Below are 22,237 nucleotides of genomic sequence, written 5' to 3'. Positions count from 1 at the left end.
TTTGTTGAACAAGTCGCTACTGGAAACTCTAGGTTTTTTCGTCAAATTCAGTTGAAAACCCCTTAAGTGTGAATGGCGAATATATAGCTTCATGTTTCAACTATATTCGATCTACTGTGGCGTATATAGTCACACAGACGTTTGGTGAGATAGTTGTAGTAGAAACAAAAAATATTAGCAAGAGAGGAAATAGACGAAAAACAAGAAAAAGAAGACGAGACTAATTTTTCCCTTCTCCTTTCTTAACGTCTTCTTTTTCTTCTCTTTCCTCTCTTGCTAATATTTTTTGTATCTACTACAACTATCTCACCAAACGTCTGTGTGACTATATACGCCACAGTAAATCGAATATAGTTAAAACAAACAAAGCGTATATATACGCCTTCAGCACTACAGCAGCAGAATGCGGAGGGCGTACTGCGAAAGGTCTTCTAATCAGTCCAAAGTGACAAAACGTACTACTTGATGGTTTTGCTAATTTCCATCACACTTTATCCACGCTTTGGACTGGCAAAATTACTATATAATGCATATATAGCTATTTTGGAGTGTTTAAAATCAGCTGTGGTTAAGCTGTCGTCCACATAGTTTCTTCTGTTTTATCTTTTCGCCTTTTTTTCGATTTTCGTTTTAGTTATGTCAGTTCTAACCTAACCTAATCCAACTACGAAAGAATACATTTTTAATATTCTTCTTCACACACCGCAAGAAGCAAGAAAGAAGTCGTCTATTTCGGAACAGAGAAAATTTCCAGAAATTGAGATAACCAAGTTTTACAGACCTATTTTTAAAGGATGAGTGAACGCCTTATACGCCGGCAAACACTGTATATTAAAAATACAAATAAAAAAAATTGCCGGTCAAAAAAATTGGAAAATATAGCACTGCGAAAAAGAATCCACAATCCCTTCCTCTTTTTAAATTTGTTAGCATGCCACTAAATAGGAGACCGACCAGTCCTAATTTTGAGAATCTAAGATATTACGGTGATTCTTCAAACACAGTATATTCTTTAGGGACAACTGACGCCATAGGCGCAGACTCCATGGGGCTTGGGGGCCTCGAGCCCCCCCAATGTTAACGATGTGGGGGCAGAGCCCACCAAATAATTTGCTTAAGAGGATCTAACGTATTATTTTGTTTCTCTTGTAAAGTTTACTCTGAATTGTGCCACATGAACATAACTTTAAATACACATTTGAAATGTTCTAGACCATCAAATTTGGGGGTCTGAGACCGCTAAACCATCAACTTTGGGGGAAGCTATGACCAGAACAGCAAAACACATGACTTATTACTATATACTAAGTATGTAATTATGAGTATTGTTAACATTTTTACTAAAAAGAGTTTCAAAAGACGATGCTCATGAACTAGGATAGTTCGGGCTACAAATGGCTCTCACATGACATTCAGAACGAAATCATTGATATATTAGGGAGATCTGTTTTGCGCTCCGTGGTAGCAGATATTAAAAGTCGGGAATATTTTGCTATTATGGTTGACGAAACTTGTGACATATCTATCCGTGGACAATTAATATTCTGCATTCGAACTATGAATAAAAAATTTGATATTTTTTTAGGAATTCATGGGCTTTTATGAGATTCAGAACACTGAAGCCAAAACTTAAAAAAGGGAGAGTGAGTCATTCATTAATTTCAGTGATCAGAGGCCCCCCCCCCCCACAATAATTTTGGCAAGTCGGCGCCCCTGACTGACGCTGATACAGTTCTAAGGTTCAAATGGCCAAAGGTAACAAAATACAATAAAAAGAAACATTTCACACAAGGGTACAAGTTTCAAAGCGACTATAATTTTAGCAGTGGAAAATTCCGTCGCTGTTTTTCAACTTCTAAACAAAACCCGCCGCCTCCACCCCACGTGCTACCTGCTCCTAAAAGTGAATCAGCGTGTCGCGACCATTTTTTCCCCCTGTCGAAGCACAGACAGACTTAGTATCGAGAAGACGCTCAAAAATAACTCGAAAGGGAGGGGATTGCAGGAAGGCTCCCGTCTGTAGCCCTACATATCAGCGTCTGGAATGTGGAAATTAAGTCTAGCTCACACGTACAAAGGTGTCAAGATCGGGACCGAAAATAAAAGCGTCTGCACATGTGTTGCTGTGTCTCGGCGGGAAGGAATGAGACCAGGCGCCATCGTGTAGGAAATTCTCGCCCGCGAGACGTTTGCCGCTCTACTTTAGTAGGGGACAGAGTGGTCGATCGCTGTCACGATGTAATTATACTAATATAAATGGAATCTTAGTACTTATTTGGTCATATCATGAGGAGACGTGAGGACGTTCTTAAAAAACAGTCATTTGATCTGAAATTCTGCTAGATATCCAAAGTATTACAATACTTGGAGGTAAGTGCTACCCTTTCCGGTAGGAATTTCATTCTTACAGGCTAACGAAGCTCTGGTGCCTGGACCCACAGGCAGTACAATCCCTATGTGCAGTTTATGTCCCCTCATCAATTTCATCACCACCCAAGTCATTGTCGCGAATTAGACAAAAGGGTCGAAAAACCTAATAAAACCAATATATCCGTAGAAGGATTAAAGTAGACAGAAAAGTGACAAAATATCCGATACAAACAAAATGATGCCTCATGATAACCGTGTTATGGGAGTTGTAAATAAATTTCACGTGTGAACCCACACACTAAACAACGGCAAAAGAAACAGTAGTCGAATCGTCCATCACCATTTTCATTCAGTCTGTACTGCACAATATGATGATAATGAATTGAAATAAAGACGTCAATAAGCAGAGGGCAATGCTTGTTTCGCATTGGTTAAAACAACACAGGATGTAGAATAAAATGTAATGAAAATAACTATGAACAATTTGCCTACCATTATATTTACCGTTGACTGTACAAATGGTACACATGCTGACAGAGATAGCGTAGAGTACATTTGACAAAAATTTGCACACTGAGATACGAAAACTGCTTCCGGCCCAACAAATAACGGGCTTATAAAAAAAAATACTTTGCTATTCGCGATTAAAATTACCACCTGAACTATAGTGTCGCTTCCAATATGGCAGCTCTACGTAGGATAGATCTTTGTTTACAGTCAGTAGTATAGCTCGACCACAAGGAAAAAAACCTTCCGTCCAAAGCGTTCGCGCAACTTCCCTGCCGTTATCGGTGTTCGGGGCAGTGTTGCCAGGTCAGATTTGAAAAATTCGGGAGATTGTTCCTTGGAAACCAGAAGTTCTGCTACAAAATCCGATGATCTAATAGAAGAGGATGAACGACGTTCTTGGGGGGGGGGGGAAGGGCGGCATAGTTGTGCGCACTGGGGGGGGGCAAGGGGGAGTGGCGCGCATTGTTTACGGTGTAAACGTCACAGATACTTTTGTAACAATGGTGCTAAACCCAGCACCCTGTGTTTGGCGAAAATATACCGAAGATCTCCATTTCAGGAGTGGACATGTTTCAAACAAAAGAAAGCAAACCGCCCGAAGGAACCGACCAACATCTTTCATCTCTTCCGCATTTTCCGGTTAGAGGGTGCATGGAAAACACCCTCAAATTTGCCCTTTCTCAGCATCGACACAAGGGGTTGGGATGCCTCTATTATCGCGAGGAATTTTTATGACAGGAAATGGTAGAAAGTTGTGTTCACAGATGAAGCTAACGTGCCGCCTCTCGTTGTCAGCGATTTTCCACAATCTTTCAAGTCGAATGCTAACAATAACAAATCAATTTGCCTTCTGATGGTGTTCGTGTGCAGCTATCGATAGGGGTGGGCACGCGTCCTGCACCATAATGAAAAAATGCATTACGTATGTGAAATATATTTGGTGAATTAGACAGCATGTCTTCCTCAATAATTCAAGATAGCAACGCTTATGCTAGGGTGCCACCCATCCTCCCCATCTGCTAGAAATACACACACACACCCACAAACACATACATGTATAACATAATTTGCCCACGCTACGAAGTCAGTGTTTCTACCTCGTAAGGCAAGGACGTTTCACTGTGTTTGTGTCACTTCATCCATTTACTCAGTTTTTCATTCATCCATATTGTCGTACTTACCCGTAGAGGCACAAAAACGACGTAAAATAACTAAAATAGAAATAGTGTTTAGGGTGGGATAAAATACAGCCATCTAAAAATAGTAATGTAGTAAAAGTAATAAAATAATGTCCTAGCACAACTGAGTAGCGTTTGACATAATTTCACAGTTCAAACAGCACTTTTCAGGGCTGAGTGGAGTTCCACTCCACATCTCCCCTTCATGTTCAAGTAAAGATGAGCAGGAAACGTGTTTTTGAGCTGGCCGTCGGAGGTGCCATAGCAATAGTTTATTATGGAATCCTACCGAGAAATCAATAGGTCTGGCAACACTGACGTTGGCGACTCTGAAGGCTTCTTCCTCCTGTCTTTTTCCCCCACCCGCCAGCGCGATGGGGTCTGCGCAGGTTTCTTTCCTTGTGGTTCCACTATAGTACGTAATAGCAGCGTGTTGTCATTTCTGGTATGGAAGATAGCGTAGAGTACATTTGACAAAAATTTGCACACTGAGATACGAAAACTGCTTCCGGCCCAACAAATAACGGGCTTATAAAAAAAAATACTTTGCTATTCGCGATTAAAATTACCACCTGAACTATAGTGTCGCTTCCAATATGGCAGCTCTACGTAGGATAGATCTTTGTTTACAGTCAGTAGTATAGCTCGACCACAAGGAAAAAAACCTTCCGTCCAAAGCGTTCGCGCAACTTCCCTGCCGTTATCGGTGTTCGGGGCAGTGTTGCCAGGTCAGATTTGAAAAATTCGGGAGATTGTTCCTTGGAAACCAGAAGTTCTGCTACAAAATCCGATGATCTAATAGAAGAGGATGAACGACGTTCTTGGGGGGGGGGGGGAAGGGCGGCATAGTTGTGCGCACTGGGGGGGGGGGGCAAGGGGGAGTGGCGCGCATTGTTTACGGTGTAAACGTCACAGATACTTTTGTAACAATGGTGCTAAACCCAGCACCCTGTGTTTGGCGAAAATATACCGAAGATCTCCATTTCAGGAGTGGACATGTTTCAAACAAAAGAAAGCAAACCGCCCGAAGGAACCGACCAACATCTTTCATCTCTTCCGCATTTTCCGGTTAGAGGGTGCATGGAAAACACCCTCAAATTTGCCCTTTCTCAGCATCGACACAAGGGGTTGGGATGCCTCTATTATCGCGAGGAATTTTTATGACAGGAAATGGTAGAAAGTTGTGTTCACAGATGAAGCTAACGTGCCGCCTCTCGTTGTCAGCGATTTTCCACAATCTTTCAAGTCGAATGCTAACAATAACAAATCAATTTGCCTTCTGATGGTGTTCGTGTGCAGCTATCGATAGGGGTGGGCACGCGTCCTGCACCATAATGAAAAAATGCATTACGTATGTGAAATATATTTGGTGAATTAGACAGCATGTCTTCCTCAATAATTCAAGATAGCAACGCTTATGCTAGGGTGCCACCCATCCTCCCCATCTGCTAGAAATACACACACACACCCACAAACACATACATGTATAACATAATTTGCCCACGCTACGAAGTCAGTGTTTCTACCTCGTAAGGCAAGGACGTTTCACTGTGTTTGTGTCACTTCATCCATTTACTCAGTTTTTCATTCATCCATATTGTCGTACTTACCCGTAGAGGCACAAAAACGACGTAAAATAACTAAAATAGAAATAGTGTTTAGGGTGGGATAAAATACAGCCATCTAAAAATAGTAATGTAGTAAAAGTAATAAAATAATGTCCTAGCACAACTGAGTAGCGTTTGACATAATTTCACAGTTCAAACAGCACTTTTCAGGGCTGAGTGGAGTTCCACTCCACATCTCCCCTTCATGTTCAAGTAAAGATGAGCAGGAAACGTGTTTTTGAGCTGGCCGTCGGAGGTGCCATAGCAATAGTTTATTATGGAATCCTACCGAGAAATCAATAGGTCTGGCAACACTGACGTTGGCGACTCTGAAGGCTTCTTCCTCCTGTCTTTTTCCCCCACCCGCCAGCGCGATGGGGTCTGCGCAGGTTTCTTTCCTTGTGGTTCCACTATAGTACGTAATAGCAGCGTGTTGTCATTTCTGGTATGGAAGATAGCGTAGAGTACATTTGACAAAAATTTGCACACTGAGATACGAAAACTGCTTCCGGCCCAACAAATAACGGGCTTATAAAAAAAAATACTTTGCTATTCGCGATTAAAATTACCACCTGAACGCTAGTGTCGCTTCCAATATGGCAGCTCTACGTAGGATAGATCTTTGTTTACAGTCAGTAGTAGTACGTAATAGCAGCGTGTTGTCATTTCTGGTATGGAAGAAACGTTTAAATTACGCGTTATATTTAAATATTGCGAATGCGATGTGAATTCCAGGAACTATAACGAAAGTGAAGCTGTGCTGAGAGCTAAGCATTTAATTATGATAATAAAAATAACACAGGAAACGAACACGAAACTAATGTATACGCACAGGTTTCTCAAAGCGGTGCTGTTTCATCTGCACTGCACCTCGGTTGTAACTGCCTAACTGGGGCTCTCAGAAATGATTTGAAAATAAAGCAATTCACCTGTATTGCAAAGCTTGGGAGGAAATAAATGAAAACATGCTGTTACAGTTTTTTCCCCAAAGAGGCAGGCTGGTTTAATAACAACACCGGATAATGATAATAATAATAACAATAACAACAATTTCATTGAGGCTATTTTCAGTCTTCACTGAAAATTGACATACTGAATGAAACAGCAACATTAGCATGTCAATTATGGTTTTCTGACTTACCTTTATGATTACGGACATTAATTAATTCACAAACTATTTTCATCTTTGCACTTAATAGACTTGCACCTGTTCCAAATTACATACATAATACATTGTTTTAGAAATAAAATGTTATATTCATAAAGAACAATTTAAAACTTAGTTTCATGGCAATAAAATCATCTTTCCGAAAGATTATTTCGGAAAATAGAGTGAACAGACTCGTACATTCTTCGTAATTTCCTTTCCGCATTTCAGTTATGCCAATCTTGTCAATCAGTTCTGTTTTCCCCGATTTATTTAAACATTTCATTTTGTTGATTCCAGGGGGTGGAAAATACATGTAAGCTTTTCACTTGTCCTGAACCACAAAACGATTTAGAGATTATTTCGGAAAATAGAGTGAACAGACTCGTACATTCTTCGTAATTTCCTTTCCGCATTTCAGTTATGCCAATCTTGTCAATCAGTTCTGTTTTCCCTGATTTATTTAAACATTTCATTTTGTTGATTCCAGGGGGTGGAAAATACATGTAAGCTTTTCACTTGTCCTGAACCACAAAACGATTTAGAGCAAATCACTGAACAGTATATGATACTTTTTCGCATGTTCCCCAGGTTTTGAATGGCTTCAACACGGCGAAGCGCAGCGAGGTGTCCTACGTGGAGTGGTTCCTGAAAATCTCACCAGATGGCATATCGGATAATTTTAATCGCGAATAGAGCGACCACAAGGAAAAGAACCTTCGACGAAAAGTCTCCGCGCAGCTTTCCCTTCCTCCGTTCAGCTTGGGCCATAAGGAAGCATGGTCCACTCTGCCCTCCCCTCCTCGCGGGAGTACGGTGTACACGAGACGCAGGTCTGCCCAGGTTTTTTTTTGCTTGTGGTTCCACTATATAGGCCAAGGCCCTCCCGGGGCTGTACATCCACGGGTTATTATTATTATTCATAACCCTGACAAACTAATCTGTTTCTATACCAGAAATTCTAATGGGTGGTGCTTCGAAAGGGATGATAAGACCTTTAGTATTCTGCTCGAATCAAAAAGTCGTTGCAGTACTGATTACAACCGTCCTCGTTTGGACATTACATATATATATACATACACATATATATATATAATGATGTATTGCATTGTACTTCACGTTACTGCAACTTAATATACTGTCAAATTCGCACAGCGTCTTCTTGCTCGCAAAGTTGCCATTATTAGTAGAGGCGCATATTTTTGGTAAATAAAATAGCAAAATGTCTGTACAAAAACCTAGTCAATTTCGGGTTCAAGAGTGGCCTCCCGATGGCGCAGTGGTAGCGTCGTCGCCTTGTAATCAAGGGGTACCGGGTTCGATACCCGGTGGAGGCACAAGTGGTTCGGATCCCACTTTAAACTGTAGGTCCAGTCCCGATTAGCCTTACTGTGCATAAAGTGGACTTAAAACACTAATCAACAACAACAAATCGGGTTCAAAAGCGGCAAATAAAATAAAATTTTGCTGTTATAGCGGTGAAAAAGCGGTATTTAAAATGACAAATGACAAAAGAACCAAACATGACCTCTGGTAAGTACCAAATACTCAGGAAACTACGTGGCGAAATCCCATCGGGTGAAACTCAGTTATCTCTATTTACAGGAAACAAGGCAAGATATCTGAAGAGACATGAGGCACTTCAAGTCTCGGAAAGATCAACACTTTATCATTTCCCTTAGAAGTAAACACAGAAAACTGATAACATTCCCTTATAATCAGGGGTTTTATCATTTACTGGCGCCGAATGCTATTGAGAAAATCCAGATTTCTCCTCAGATACCTGACGATATTCTTTTCCGTATGATACGGAGCTCTCCAGGCGATATGCAATTTAAAAATGTCACACACTACAGCGTTGCAACTCATTTTGCTAAACAAATTCTAACTTTTCCAGGCAATTTTACAATAAATTTGAAGGCCACTCCATGGTGCTTTAACAGGCTAATAAACAAATTTTAAGTGTTAACTTTATTTTCTTGACTTTTTCATTTGGAGGCATGCAATCATGTATTACAATGTGTCAGAAACCATACATGACGTCCGAAATCAAAGATGGCCGACTTGGAGGTTCGGCACATGATATACTGTCCATATCCTGATTTAGAGTTCGTTTATCAGATTTTTCCAGGGGCATTTTCTGTTAATAATTAAAAAAGTGAAAAACATTATTATAATTTTCATAAATATAGTAGTGCCCAAAAGTTAAGCATAACTAAGATATGAGAAAATATTTTATTAATAAAGTGACAGAACTGCATAAAGAATAGTGAAAATTAATCAAAACGTTATATGGTATACAATAGAATAGAATGCATGAAATTAACAATTGTTTGTTAGTGCAAAGAGACACATCCATACAATAAGAAAATAGAAGATACTTCCTTGACGAAAAAATATACTTGTATGGGGTGAAGTTACCCCTAACAGCTACACAACCTTGCAAAGACGTAGCATGCATGCTATTTACAAGGTGGTTCAAGAGTTCTACAGGCAGCTGGTTCCATTTCTCATGAAGAGGAAGTGTGGAGCTCTGGAAAAGTCTTTGGCGGATGATCGCGAGCTAACTCGTCTCCTTAAGACACTACAGGATTTATGCCTGGGGACATTGATGGCCAGTCCATGCGGTGGGTTTATTCACCTTCACGAAAGTCATCCACCAATTTGGTTCTATGTGCACATGTTCAGGGTGACACAGGGAAGTGTACTCATTTTTGAATGAACCTTACACAGTTAATTGCATACCAAACTGTATTATTTGGTTGTATAATGTGTGTGATCTATTGCCATTTATTTTACATTTATTAATTTATTGTGTGGTTCCAACAAGATGGGTTACAGCCCACACAGCCAGATATTCCATAAACATCCTACGGATATTGTTTCCTGGTCATTTGATTTCCAGGTTCGAAGATGTGCCTTGGCCTCCCCGATCTCGGTATGTGCGACTTCTTTGAGTGGGGGTATTTAAAGAAGCGAGTTTACGTTGACAAACCCTGTTCATTAGACGAACTGAAGACAGCTATTTGTAGGGAGGTGCAGCAGATCACTCAGGAGACATTCACGAAACTGTACTATGGAAGATGGGACATCACCTTCCAGATGTGATTTTTGCTACGTAACACAAATGGCATTACTTCCCACACCTATTCAAACCCCAGGAATAAAGTTTGGTGTCACATTAACTGTATACTGTTAATTCAAAAATTAGTACACTTCCCTGTGTCACCCTGTATTATCATATTTTCATCCTTGAAGTTTAAGTTTGAGCCGACTGCGCCTCTGAAAAGTCGCATATGTTGTTGGAGTACCTCGTTTCTGTGCCTCTGGGCAGTAAGAGAACCTCCTGCAGAGACGTACAGCTCAGTACGTCATTTGAGCATGATGTCTTCCCACACCAGTATTCCATCTCGATCAAACTGATCCCCTTCCACGATATTCCTTGGAATAAATCGTGATCGAGGTTCTCTCCAGATGAATTTGCGACGGGAATCATTTTGCAAACTGAATCTGAACTGATCTGTGAAAGAGCATGTTCCTCCATTCGTTCAGGGTTCAATTTCGATGATGCTGACTCCACTGTAAGCGGGCCCTTCTGTGCACTGGATCAAACGGGACACACACAGAGACCAGCTGTCCCGAGTCTCCGGTACACAGTTTGGCTAGAGAAACTCTAACCCCTGAGGTGGCTGCAAGCTTTGAAGACAGTTAGTTGTCTTGCAGGCATCGTCCGGTTTCGCCGAGCAGTTAAAGCCAGATATCGGCCTGTTGTGGCGTTGCTACTAGTTGACAACCTTGTTCTGGCCTACCATGAACATCTACTGTGCCTTGGAACAGTCGCCAAAGCGTGGAAATGACTGTGGCACAGTCAACACTGCCGTGACTTCGGTCTATGTTTGACCTGTTTCCAGACGTACGATGATTTTTCGCTGACGTCGTTGTGCCATGTTCTTACTGTAAATTCACTTTACCAAGAGATTGTCCTCCGATACAGAATGAGGCACTCTTGTTCTGATATGCTGCGTTTTGTTTACCTTTCAATCACGGGCCTATTTGACACTAGCAGTACTGTTGCCTATGCGCGTAAGGTGAGTTACACTCCTTGATGATTATTTATGGTGATCGTGCAGGTCTCCCCCTTCCATTTGTCTATTTTTTGGACACTACTGTACGTGTATTATCAGGGTGGCTACAAAAAAGCAGAAATGAAATTCCCTGACTTTTCCAGGTTTTCCAGGACAAAATTTACATTTTTCCCTGACAATTACAAACTAAACTAAATCAATGTTCTTGCAAATGGAAATAATAAACCCATACAGATCCACGTATGGTTTTGTTAAGTACCAATATTATCATCTATGCAATTGACTTAATTTCTCTATTCTCTATGATTTGAATTCAAATTGCAAAATAGTGAATTTGGAAAATTACTACAATTCACAAGCTAGGGAAAGATTACAGAATTTTGTCATACGAAGTAAGTTTAAAATAAAATACTTGATTATTTTTAAAGTAACGACTAAATGAGATAAGAGTGAAGAGTGAATGATTAAGAAATACAATTTGTAATTTATCAGTCTCCTTATACATTCTCGGTATTATATGTTGATATTTCCACTGAGGTTTGGAACCCTCTGCTTGCAAGAACCATGAGTGCGGACTCATTTTGCAATGCATAAAACTACTTCTCTCTTCTCTGTAAAGCAAGCAACTTAACTCTTGCATATAAGTGAAACAATTGAATCCAACAAACTAAAGTGTCATATTTCCTTACATTATCAATGGGATTTATGCTTCAGAACAGTATATCCAAGTGAAGTACTGTGAAACTGACAACATGCAGTTATACCATTAATGCTGACGAAAAGGGTATGTAGGTATTAGAAATTTAACGCAAGCAATTTATAGAATTACATTGGATAGGTACCTGATTTAGCTAACCACACATTAAAACAGGAACACTCTAATAATAAAAGGTTCTGAAAGTTCATATACGAGGGGCACCCTGAAAAAAGCTCCAATGGTGCCTATACGCAGCACTAGTGGTCGGAGAGCGACACACACACATGCAGGCAGGAAGAAGTGGCATGTAGCTGTAATCTGGAACAGTTGCAATGAAGCCGTTTTAGGACAGTTCTAGGTTAAAGATTGCAGCTCTCATAAAGTTTCCCACTGACTGCGATGTAGCCTACATTGCACGCTCAGAATTTGGCACACAGCCACCAGCAATCGTGTGAGGTGTGCAGACCGGACGTCGTGATAGTATGGTCAGATGATGATGCAGACAATTCACGGAAGGCCAATCGAATGTGCACAACCCCATACAGCTGATTACACACGGGCCCTTTGCATCACTACAGGTGAGAGATCTTGGACCACTCTCCCTGTACAGCCCTGGCCTTGAATGTACCGACTTTCATCTCTTTGTTTAACTGAAGAGGTTTCTGGCAGGGCAAGGATTTGACAGCTACACTGCGGTACAGATAGTTCCAGTCTTTGCTGTCAGACACATATGCCATGGGCATACAACATTTAGTGCCATGCTACGACAAATGCTACAACAACGGTGGTGATTATGCCGAAAATTAGGTTAGGACTCACTGTTACTAATGTAATAAATTACAACTGATATTCTTGTTTTATTTATGCCTAATCGATAGGGACCTTGTTATTTTATATTATTTTCAAATTGGTGTATTCTCTTATTTTTTATTTTTTACTACATGGTGTTATTTCTCCCAAAATTCACGTTTTCATTATAGCGCATTTTCTGGCAAATATCTGAAATTATACCTTCATGGAGTTTTTAAACTAATGTTTCAAATTGTAAGGCACATGGCTTACACCTCTTCGTGAGAGTTTGATATCTTGAAAGTTATTTTGGGAAAGTTATTTTCCATACCCCTTTTTTAATTTTAAGGTAAGGATTTTAGATAATGGAACTTTCCCTGTATATACTGAAGGGTGCATAATGACCTTAAGTGGCGACGCACCCAAAAAATTAAAATCAATCAATCTCACGTGAGAGATACCGCTATATTATGGCACCAAAAATTGGCATTATCTTTTTTTGACTTGTATGTTACGTTTCCCAAAATTAGCACTTTTGTTTTAGAACATTTATCTGCAAAATATACCGAAACTTAATACTCCATTGTGCTTTTAAACTATTATTTTAAATTGGAGGTCACATGATCTACGTATTTTTGTGACAGTTGGATATGTTGGAACAGATTTTTGAGGAAGTAAAAGTAAAGTGCTCCCCTGAACTTTCCCATGAAGGTGTATAGGGGTGTGGAGTTAGGGCCCCACTTTCTTGATCACGGCTGAAGGTGGAGGTGATGTGATCAGCATCACACTCCTGGCTACCTTTATCCCTCAAAGTTTCCTCAAGGTACCAGCTTCATATGATGTTGGGTGGGTGCCGGAGCAGTTTGAATAGGTGGAAAAGATCAAAGTTCTCCCCCGCGGGGGATCAACCCCGGGTCTCTCGCATAGTAGTCAGACGCCCTAACGACTGAGCTCCATTATTACTTGCTCAACAAATGCCGATGGTGCGCACTTAGCTTGGCAATTCAAAACATATCTCGTGCGACAAATACGAAGGTGCGGCTCCTGTGTGACTGTAGATACGCACTCGATCTCCTGTTAGAACCCTGCCACTTTACTCTGTGATGGAAATGGTTTTGATAGAGGTTGAAAAAATCGTGGGAAATACATGATTTAATGTGGCTGTCAGAATTATTCCATGTACATATAACTCTATAGTTTACTCGAGTAAAATATTGGAAAACTTGCATGTTCTATGTACACAAACATGGCCTAGAAAAGACAAGAATGTTGGATTTCATCGAATTTTTCGTTGTTTTAGGACATTTCTTTAAAAAAAATCGCTAAAAATGCCAACAATTCGCATTATTTCGATATTTCGAAAGGGTCCAGACATCACTGCACATTCCTAAACATAACTTCGCAGCAATTACCATTTTTCACGGTTTTGGCATTTGCGAAAAATCAATATCCCTACTAATTGGAAATTACTTTCTGGCCACCCCTCGTATAAATCAGTAGATGGAAAAGTAAAAATTTAGCAGGGCTGGCAGAGAAAAGTCAATTCTTGAAGAAAGTGATTTGCTTTTATGATTGAATGATTCGAGTAAATATGATATTAAAATATTGACGTATTTATTATTAGTATTTTATTTCATAATATTGGACATTAACCTTACTCAGTGAGAGATTAATGACCATCTCTCATGAGTTTAAAGACAGGACAGAGAGTGGCGTTAATTTCATTGCAATACTAGTGTTGCAGTAAATTTGAGGTTGGCAGTTTGCCAATTTTTATAAAGTTCACCAATGCAGATTTGTGTTTCACTTTTTCGTGATAGTATTCAATATATATCTCGTTCGGTTGGATTCTTCTTGATATCTAAGAATAGTGCAATGTCATTGTAAACGTATGTTAACTTGTACGAAACCAGTAATACATCAGGATGATGAAGGAAAACCTTCGTAAGCACTGCTACATTAAATAAGGTGAAGTGAGCCAGAAGAGTAATAAAATTCCAGCAGCATATTTGCAGTCTAAAGCTCTTCTTGTTTATGCATGCGATTTTTGTTGGATGTTGCAGTGCATACAATTTCTGTAGCATGTTGTAGTGAGATACTTTGTTGGGTGGCGATATTCGACAAAAATCGTATGTATCAATGGAACCTATTTGTTTCTATGTTCCTTCAGTTTGTCCAACAAAATGTCTCACTACGACGTCCGACAACTATCGGACGGCGCCACCCGCTCTTATCCCCTCCATCTGTTGACAAGTCCCCTTACTACTCCCATACGGACAAGAAAAAATTATGCCCGACCCTGTGGCCGAGTGGTTAGCACATCGCGCTGCGACGCCAAGGGTCCCGGGTTCGAATCCCGGTCGGGCTTGGTTGTTTGTGAATGTCCATTCATCAATTTCATCATTTCATCACTCATCCCCATCTTCGCAAATTAGCCAAGCGGTACAAAGCGCGAAGTAAAATAAACTAAATCAAATCAAAAAAGAAAAAATGATAATTCAATGCATTTTCCACGTAATATTTAGAGGTCTTAAGGTCGTACTGGCCCGATGATACCATATGCTATCATGGTGCTGATTACGAAATGAATGTGCTTTTTGGACCTTCATACTCTTATGTTTGGGTGGAAACTCTGACACAGGTCTGGAGCAAACCTAAGAAATTCATATTGATTACCAACCTCCCCCCTCTCCGAAAACATATCCATGCCACATTTCCGAACAGTTTCACATTTTGGCTCATTATTCAACTTGTATGGCACCCAGGAACATGAAACATGTTTCAATCTCTTTGGAAACGTCCATTCTTTGAAGAGAAGGTTTGCGCCTTCTCCCCAAAATAGCAGGAGAAGAGGGGGCAAACTCCAGATTTTTATGTTGTTTTTTTTTCATTGAAATTCGGTAGTAGCGCCCCCAAACCCCTCTTCCTTGGTTCGGCGTTCTGAATTGTACACGCTTGCATGGTATGATGTTTTAGCTGCAAAACAAAACTTGTCCGAAGTAGATTGCTCCCATAGTGCCCGAGTTATAACAATCTTCCTCCAAAAATGCAAATTACCTATTTTACGAAAAAAAAAAATTAGGCTTACTATTCAACTTGTATGGCACCCAAGAACATGAAACATGTTTAATTCTGTTGAGAAATGTCCATTCTTTGAAAAGAATACTAAAGTTTGCACCTTCCTCCCAAATAGCGGGAGAAGAGGGGGCAAACTACATATTTTTATGGTTTTTTAATTGAAATTCGGGGTTCGCGCTCCCCAACCCCCTTCCTCGGTTCGGCGTTCTCCCATAGTGCCAGAGTTATATCAATTTTCTGAGCAATATGCAAATTAACTATTTTTCGTAAAACACAGATTTTCACATTTTGGGTTATTATTCAACTTGTATGGCACCCAACAACATGAAACATCTTTCATTCTCTTTGGAAACGTCCACTCTTTGAATAGAATACTAAGGTTTGCGCCTTCTCACCAAAATAGCGGGAGAAGAGGGGGCACACTCCAGATTTTTATGTTTTTTTCATTAAAATTCGGGGGTCGCGCCCCCCAAGACCCCTTCCACGGTTCGGCGTTCTGAATTGTATACGGTTGCATGCTCTGATGTTTTAGCTGAAAAAAAAGTTATCCGAAGTAGATTGCTCCCATAGTGCCCGAGTTATAACAATTTACCTCCAAAAATGCAAATTACCTATTTTTCGTAAAAGAAAAAGAATCACATTTTGGCTTATTATTAAACTTGTATGGCACCCAAAAACATTAAACATGTTACGTTCTCTTGAGAAATGTCCATTCTTTGAAAAGAATACTAAAGTTCGCGCCCTCTCCCCTTATTTTTACGGTTTTTCCATTGAAATTCGGGGGTCGTGCCCCCAAGCCCCCATCCTCGGTCCGGCGTTCTGAATTGTACACGGTTGCATGCTCTGATGTTTTAGCTGCAAAAGAAAATTTATCCGAAGTAGATTGATCGCATAGTGCCCTAGTTATAACAATTTTCCTCCAAAAATGCAAATTACCTATTTTTCGCAACAAAAAAAAATTCACATTTTGCCTTTACTCAACTTGTATGGCACCCAAGAACATGAAACATGTTTCATTCTCTTGAGAAATGTCCATTCTTTGAAAAGAATACTAAAGTTCGCGCCTTTTCCCCAAAATAGCGGGAGAAGAGGAGGCAAACTCCAGATTCTTATGTTTTTTCCATTTAAATTTGGGGGACGCGTCCCCCCAAGCCCCCCTTCCCCGGTTCGGTGTTCTGAATTGTACACGGTTGCATGCGCTGATGTTTTAGCTGCAAAACAAAAGTAATCCGAAGTAGATTTCTCCCATAGTGCCCGAGTTATAACAATTCTCCTCCAAAGAGTGTTCGGATTTAAAATGCCCGGGCCAGAGAAATTCCCCCCCCCCCCTCTCTCTCCTCCTGCCATCACTGGTTTCTGGAGTCCTGGTTGTGTTGCGCATAAAAGGGGACTAAAAGTTACGAACGAGATTCCTGTTCCCGTGCAGAGTTCCATAACGATATCTTTAAATAAAAACAGAAAATAAAATAAAAAGTCAATGAAGACGAAATTCCCTGACATTTCCCTGACTTTTTTTGACACCTCAAATTCCCTGACTTTTCCCGGTTTTCCAGGTTTTCCAGGTCTGTCGCCACCCTGATTATGGTAAAGGAGTAATGATGTCGCCTGTCATATCCTCATTCAAGATTCTCTGGAGCTCTAGGCAGTGTCAATATGACAGGAATGATCTTGTTATCATTTTCTCTTTTGCCATCAACAGCCTATTGCGATGGGTAGATTTGTATGATGCTCTTCTGCTTTTATTTGACTCCAATACTTGGAAATAACTCCTTCTGATAAAAGGCGTGAGGGGCACTTTGGTTGGAGCAAGACGTGAGCATTGACCATCCCTTTTCGCGAACAGATACCATCGTAATTTGATGAAATATTTGATTTTGGTGTCATGAAAAATCCTGTCATCATATTCGGGATTTAAGAGACGCCCAAATATCAACCTCACTTCCACGAAGTACACCCTGGACTGCATTTTGCAGACTAACATTGCTCTGACGTCTAGGGCCTCCCCGATGGCACAGTGGTATCGTCGTCGCCTTGTAATTAAGTGGTCCCAAGTTCATTACCCGGTGGAGGCACATATAGCGGCTCAGCTCCCACTTTAAATTGTAGGTCCAGTCCCAATTAGCCTTACTGTACATAAAGCGGCCTTAAATAAAACACCAACTCAATCAATCAATCAATGCATCTGGAGTCTGGACCCATGGGACTTGAGTTGTGTGCTGCCCTTATGTGTTTGTGATTGTCCTTTCATCTATTTCATCTTATAATTCATTTTCATCTTTGAAATTAGCCAAAAGTTTGTATTCTTAGCAAGTACAAACACAAACTAACATACCATTAATAGACAGTGTGAACGATGCCGCCAAAGTGCCCCTCACACCTTTCACCAGGAGGAGTTACTTCCAAGTATTGGAGTGAAATAAAAGCAGAAAAGAAACATCCAAATCTACCCAGCCCAATAGGCTGTTGAATGTAGAAAGAAAAAAATAGGATGACAAAAAGATCATTCTTGTCATATTACAGTTGACATGTGGTTGCGGAAATAGGAAATGTTAATGCATGTGCTAGGATCAGTCCCTGCGACGTACTGAACTGTTTCTTTGTAGTGCAGATAAAGAAAAGTACGAAAACAATGACTTACAGGACAGAGACTCAGATCAGAGTGACGAGGAATATGAATAAAGTGACTGTATTGATGTCATGATATTTCCCAAATGATTACAACCACTCTCAATATTGATGACAAGTGAGCTGATTAAATTTCAAAAGAAAGTGCGAATTTCACAGGCGATGTTATTACTCCTTTACTGTAATATTTATAATAATAGTAATGATAATTAATATTTTTCACTTGTTACTTATCAACAGAAAATGCCCCTGGAAAAATCTGATTAACGAGCTATAAATCAGGTTATGGACAGTATATCATGTGCAGAACCTTCAAGGCGGACATCTTGGATTTCGGACGTCATGTATGCTTTCTGACATATTGTAATACATGATTGCATGCCTCCAAATGAAAGCATCCTCCATACACATGTCTTCCCTTCGTGTAAAAACCCAACAAACTTACAAATGGTCAAAATTACTCCTAAAAGAGTTAAGGAGATAGGGTCGCTTTTGTTTGTTAATGTCTGCAGAGGCAGCCATCTTGGATGTATGATGTCACACAGGCAATACGCCACAATAGCAGGCATCAACAAAATATCACAGACAGTAATTTTCCCCCTTTATATGACAGAATATCAAGTAAATTGTAAAATATGCATGGAATCCTTGCAGAAAAGGGCACGAAATAGTTTCATTAGATATATATCCATAACAGTGCTAGATATGAAAAACACAAAGAATCAATTTTGTTCCTTTTTCAATTCTGAACGAAACATGTATCTACATTTTTTTTTCAAAACCACTATTAAAGGAGTTATGATGGATTTTGTTAGTTAGTGAATGAAGCGTTAGCCATGTTGGATTTATGACGTCACGCAGGCCTTCTGCCATAATTGAGGGCGAAACACCTGGTAGTACGTTATTGTGTATCACACTAGCAACGTATTACCGGTAGTCATATATTCCCTTCATTCAAAAACCCACGGGATTACAAATCGATTTGATGCATTTAGTTTTGTGAGTGTGCTAGAAATAATATCGAGACAAGACTCATTATACATTATCGTCGTGATTAGCCAAAAGTATCTGAAAAGCGACGTAAGACAAACAAATCTTTACAGTGGGGTGAAGTTTGTAATGTGAGGATTGGATACAGGTTTAAAGTGGAATCTGAACACCTGTGTGGACACACTGGGAAACGAACCCGAGACAGTTTTATTACAATGCCACAACGTTAGCTACGATGCTATCGGGTAGTCCATGGAACGTGTTTGCAAAAGAGCAACATCTTCAGACGGTTCTTTCACAGAGTTAGTCGCCTTAAAAATACAAAACCAATCAAACCTCTGCACCAATTCAGTTTGATTAATTTAGTTTATTTTCCTTGGGTCTTCTGCCACGTTTTGGCTAATTGCGAAAATGAGGACGAGTGATGTGAAATTCATGAAGGAATCCTCAGTAGGATTATCTATGCCCAGGCAGAGATTCGAACCGGGGACTCCTAGCGCTAATCACTCCGCCTTGGAGATGTAACCATTTCTGGTATCAGTTGCGATTTGAGACCAATTTTGCGCAATATATGACGGAATAGTTTTTTTTAAAAAAAAATACATAAATGCAATATAGGATGCAAGGCTAATTTTCAGGGCAAGGGAAATTTGAGCACAACAGCTGTTTTTTCTTGACTGCACAATTCACTTTTGCTTCTGCCTGTACTTGAATAAAAAAGACTCAGACCGATATTTTGAAACCGAACACAAGAAATAGTTCGGTTTTGAATACCTTTCACAGGATTTACAACATAAGTTACTAGTTTTCGTCGTGTGTCAATAAACTATTATTTACACTTCAAATTATCAATTATTTATCGATTCCTCTGAGCGGAACACACTGCATGATTTCCAGAATCTAAAATAGCAGTCTGGACCTTCTAGAATGGAGATGCTCTCATAGAAGTTTCCGACACGCCTCAACTTGTTCTACCCCCTGTAAAATGCACAAAACCAAATTTGTTTCATCTGCCGTGACGATAGCATTGAGGATGCCGACCAAGCATTCGTGACCTCAGAATACAGCTACGTTCCGCCTCCGAGATCAGAGCAGAAACTGTGAACTCGTAAAGCCTTTTGACGCTGCGTTTTGTGGAAACGCCAGGACGAGAGCTCCATTGTGCGGATGGGATAATAAAGGCGCACTCAACAGTTTCCGTAATACGCAACGTTTTAATTTAAATTATATGCACTATGCAGCTATGAACATGGATGTGATACCGAATCCTGAGCGCTTCTTAAGTTATATAAAAAAGTTTGTTTACCGTTATCTTGTATTTGCAAGAACCTTTCAGTCACACCATCGAAGTTCAAGGGTTTGAGTTTCGGCCTGGACAATGGTATTCTTTGCGAGTGTCCCAATTTCATCACTCATCGCCGCGAATAACTAAAAGTGGCAGAAAAGATAAAAATAACAACCAATAACCTATTTATTACAAGGTGACGTCGTTACCACTACGCCATCGGGGAGGTCGCACGACGCTAAACATCAAAGAATAATGAAAATTTGTCATCAGTAGTCTCCATCAACAATGTAATGCAATAGCCTATATGCACTGAGAGAGGCCGGGAATCGAACCCAGGACCCCTGGTATTAGCGCGATGTGATAATCACTCGAGAACAGTCCTACAGTTTATACTACGGTCTGACCTGTATTTGAAATTAGCTATCGCAAGCCTAGAATATGCATCTGGATAATATTATTTGAACCCATCAAACTATCAAGTCGACAAACTTTTTTCCTGGGATCTTTCCAGTGCGGAAGCGTGAAAAGTTTGTATTCGCACAATTGGGAAATTACATTTAATTTCTTCCTACAAACAATTCGTGTTTTGGTATTGCATACTATAAATAACGCCTTTCTGCCTCTCCTCCTGCAGAACGAATGACGATTGGAATAAATCCATAAAAACGTCCACTAATAAAGCTTTAATGTGGATGCCCTCTAGGGCTACGCCCACACCACCTTGAAGAGATACCGATACACCGATTTCCATCGTGACCGATGTTTCAAAACAAAAATTGTTTAAAATATTGATTAATAATTGTGTGCGAGTATTCCAGTCTAATTATAAGCATCAATTTATAATTGTGTGCGAGCATTCCAGTCTAATTATAAGCATCAATTTATCAGAATTTTGCTTCAAATATTCAGAAATTGTCAGAATAGAAAAAAAAGGAAAAAATTACCGGTTTTGTAATAGCAAAATTAGGTCTTTTCACATAGTATCCGTACAAAATGAATGGAAATTTAGAGTTTGACATAACTTCCAGATAATTGGACTCCGCGCAAACATTTTGCGGACCCAACGAACGATCAAAACTAAAATCGAATCGATATTGATATATCGGCATCGGCTAAGCCCTAATGTTCTCATCTGCTGCGTGACAGAGAGAGAGAAAATAGAAATATTTATGTGCTTAATGTATTTCGGACATACTTAATATCTTGATACAGAATAAACCACGTAAATATTATATATAATCCCGCGGCAAGGGTGTATCCAGGGGTCCGAACCCCCTCCAAATTTCTTACTTCTCTTTGAAAATACTATGGTAGATTCAGCATAGTTTCCGACGACACACTTGATGTGGCAGGTATAGAAAATTCTCTGTGTGCACGGTTTGTGGATTTTGAAAATAACATCCACTATTTTTATTTTTTTTCACACTGAGTAGTGCTTGTTTTTAGAAATATTACATGCATAGGTGAAATACTAAAAACAAATATATTGCATTATTAGAGGCATGCATATTTCGTTCTTGCGTAATGATAATTTTTCATGTTTCTGAGAGGTGCGAGGTGCATTTTCCTACCCTGTTTTGTCACGAAATGATGCGAAATAGACTCTTAAACACGAAATTAACCGTTTATATACTGACGCAACAATGTCTGAAGTATCCTGCGAGTTATGCAATTCACGGACAATTGATTAATTCTGCTGCAAACCTTTGAGAAGCAAAAATGGACCCTTTATACAGGAATAAAATTAATATTCTGGTAATGATTTAATCTGCTATTAGAAGGGATATGTTTATTTTGTGTAATAAGTGCAGTTTTTAAATCAAATTTGAGATTATATTCATATTTTTGAAATATTCATATTTTTGAAACCAAA

General features: G+C 39.7%; 1 protein-coding gene across 3 annotated transcripts in view; it reads right to left on the bottom strand.

Moving 5' to 3' along the window:
- Imp (IGF-II mRNA-binding protein) overlaps positions 1-22,237 on the bottom strand; it is a 256,323-nt gene that overhangs the window by 103,527 nt on the left and 130,559 nt on the right. The gene's annotated exons all lie outside the window — the stretch shown is intronic.

The sequence above is a fragment of the Lepisma saccharinum genome, chromosome 29, assembly GCF_977018435.1.
Source record: "Lepisma saccharinum chromosome 29, izLepSacc3.1, whole genome shotgun sequence".
In the NCBI taxonomy this organism is placed as follows: Eukaryota; Metazoa; Arthropoda; class Insecta; order Zygentoma; family Lepismatidae; genus Lepisma; species Lepisma saccharinum.
The sequence above is the reverse complement of the archived record's forward strand: the minus strand, read 5'-3'. Positions and strand labels throughout refer to the sequence as shown.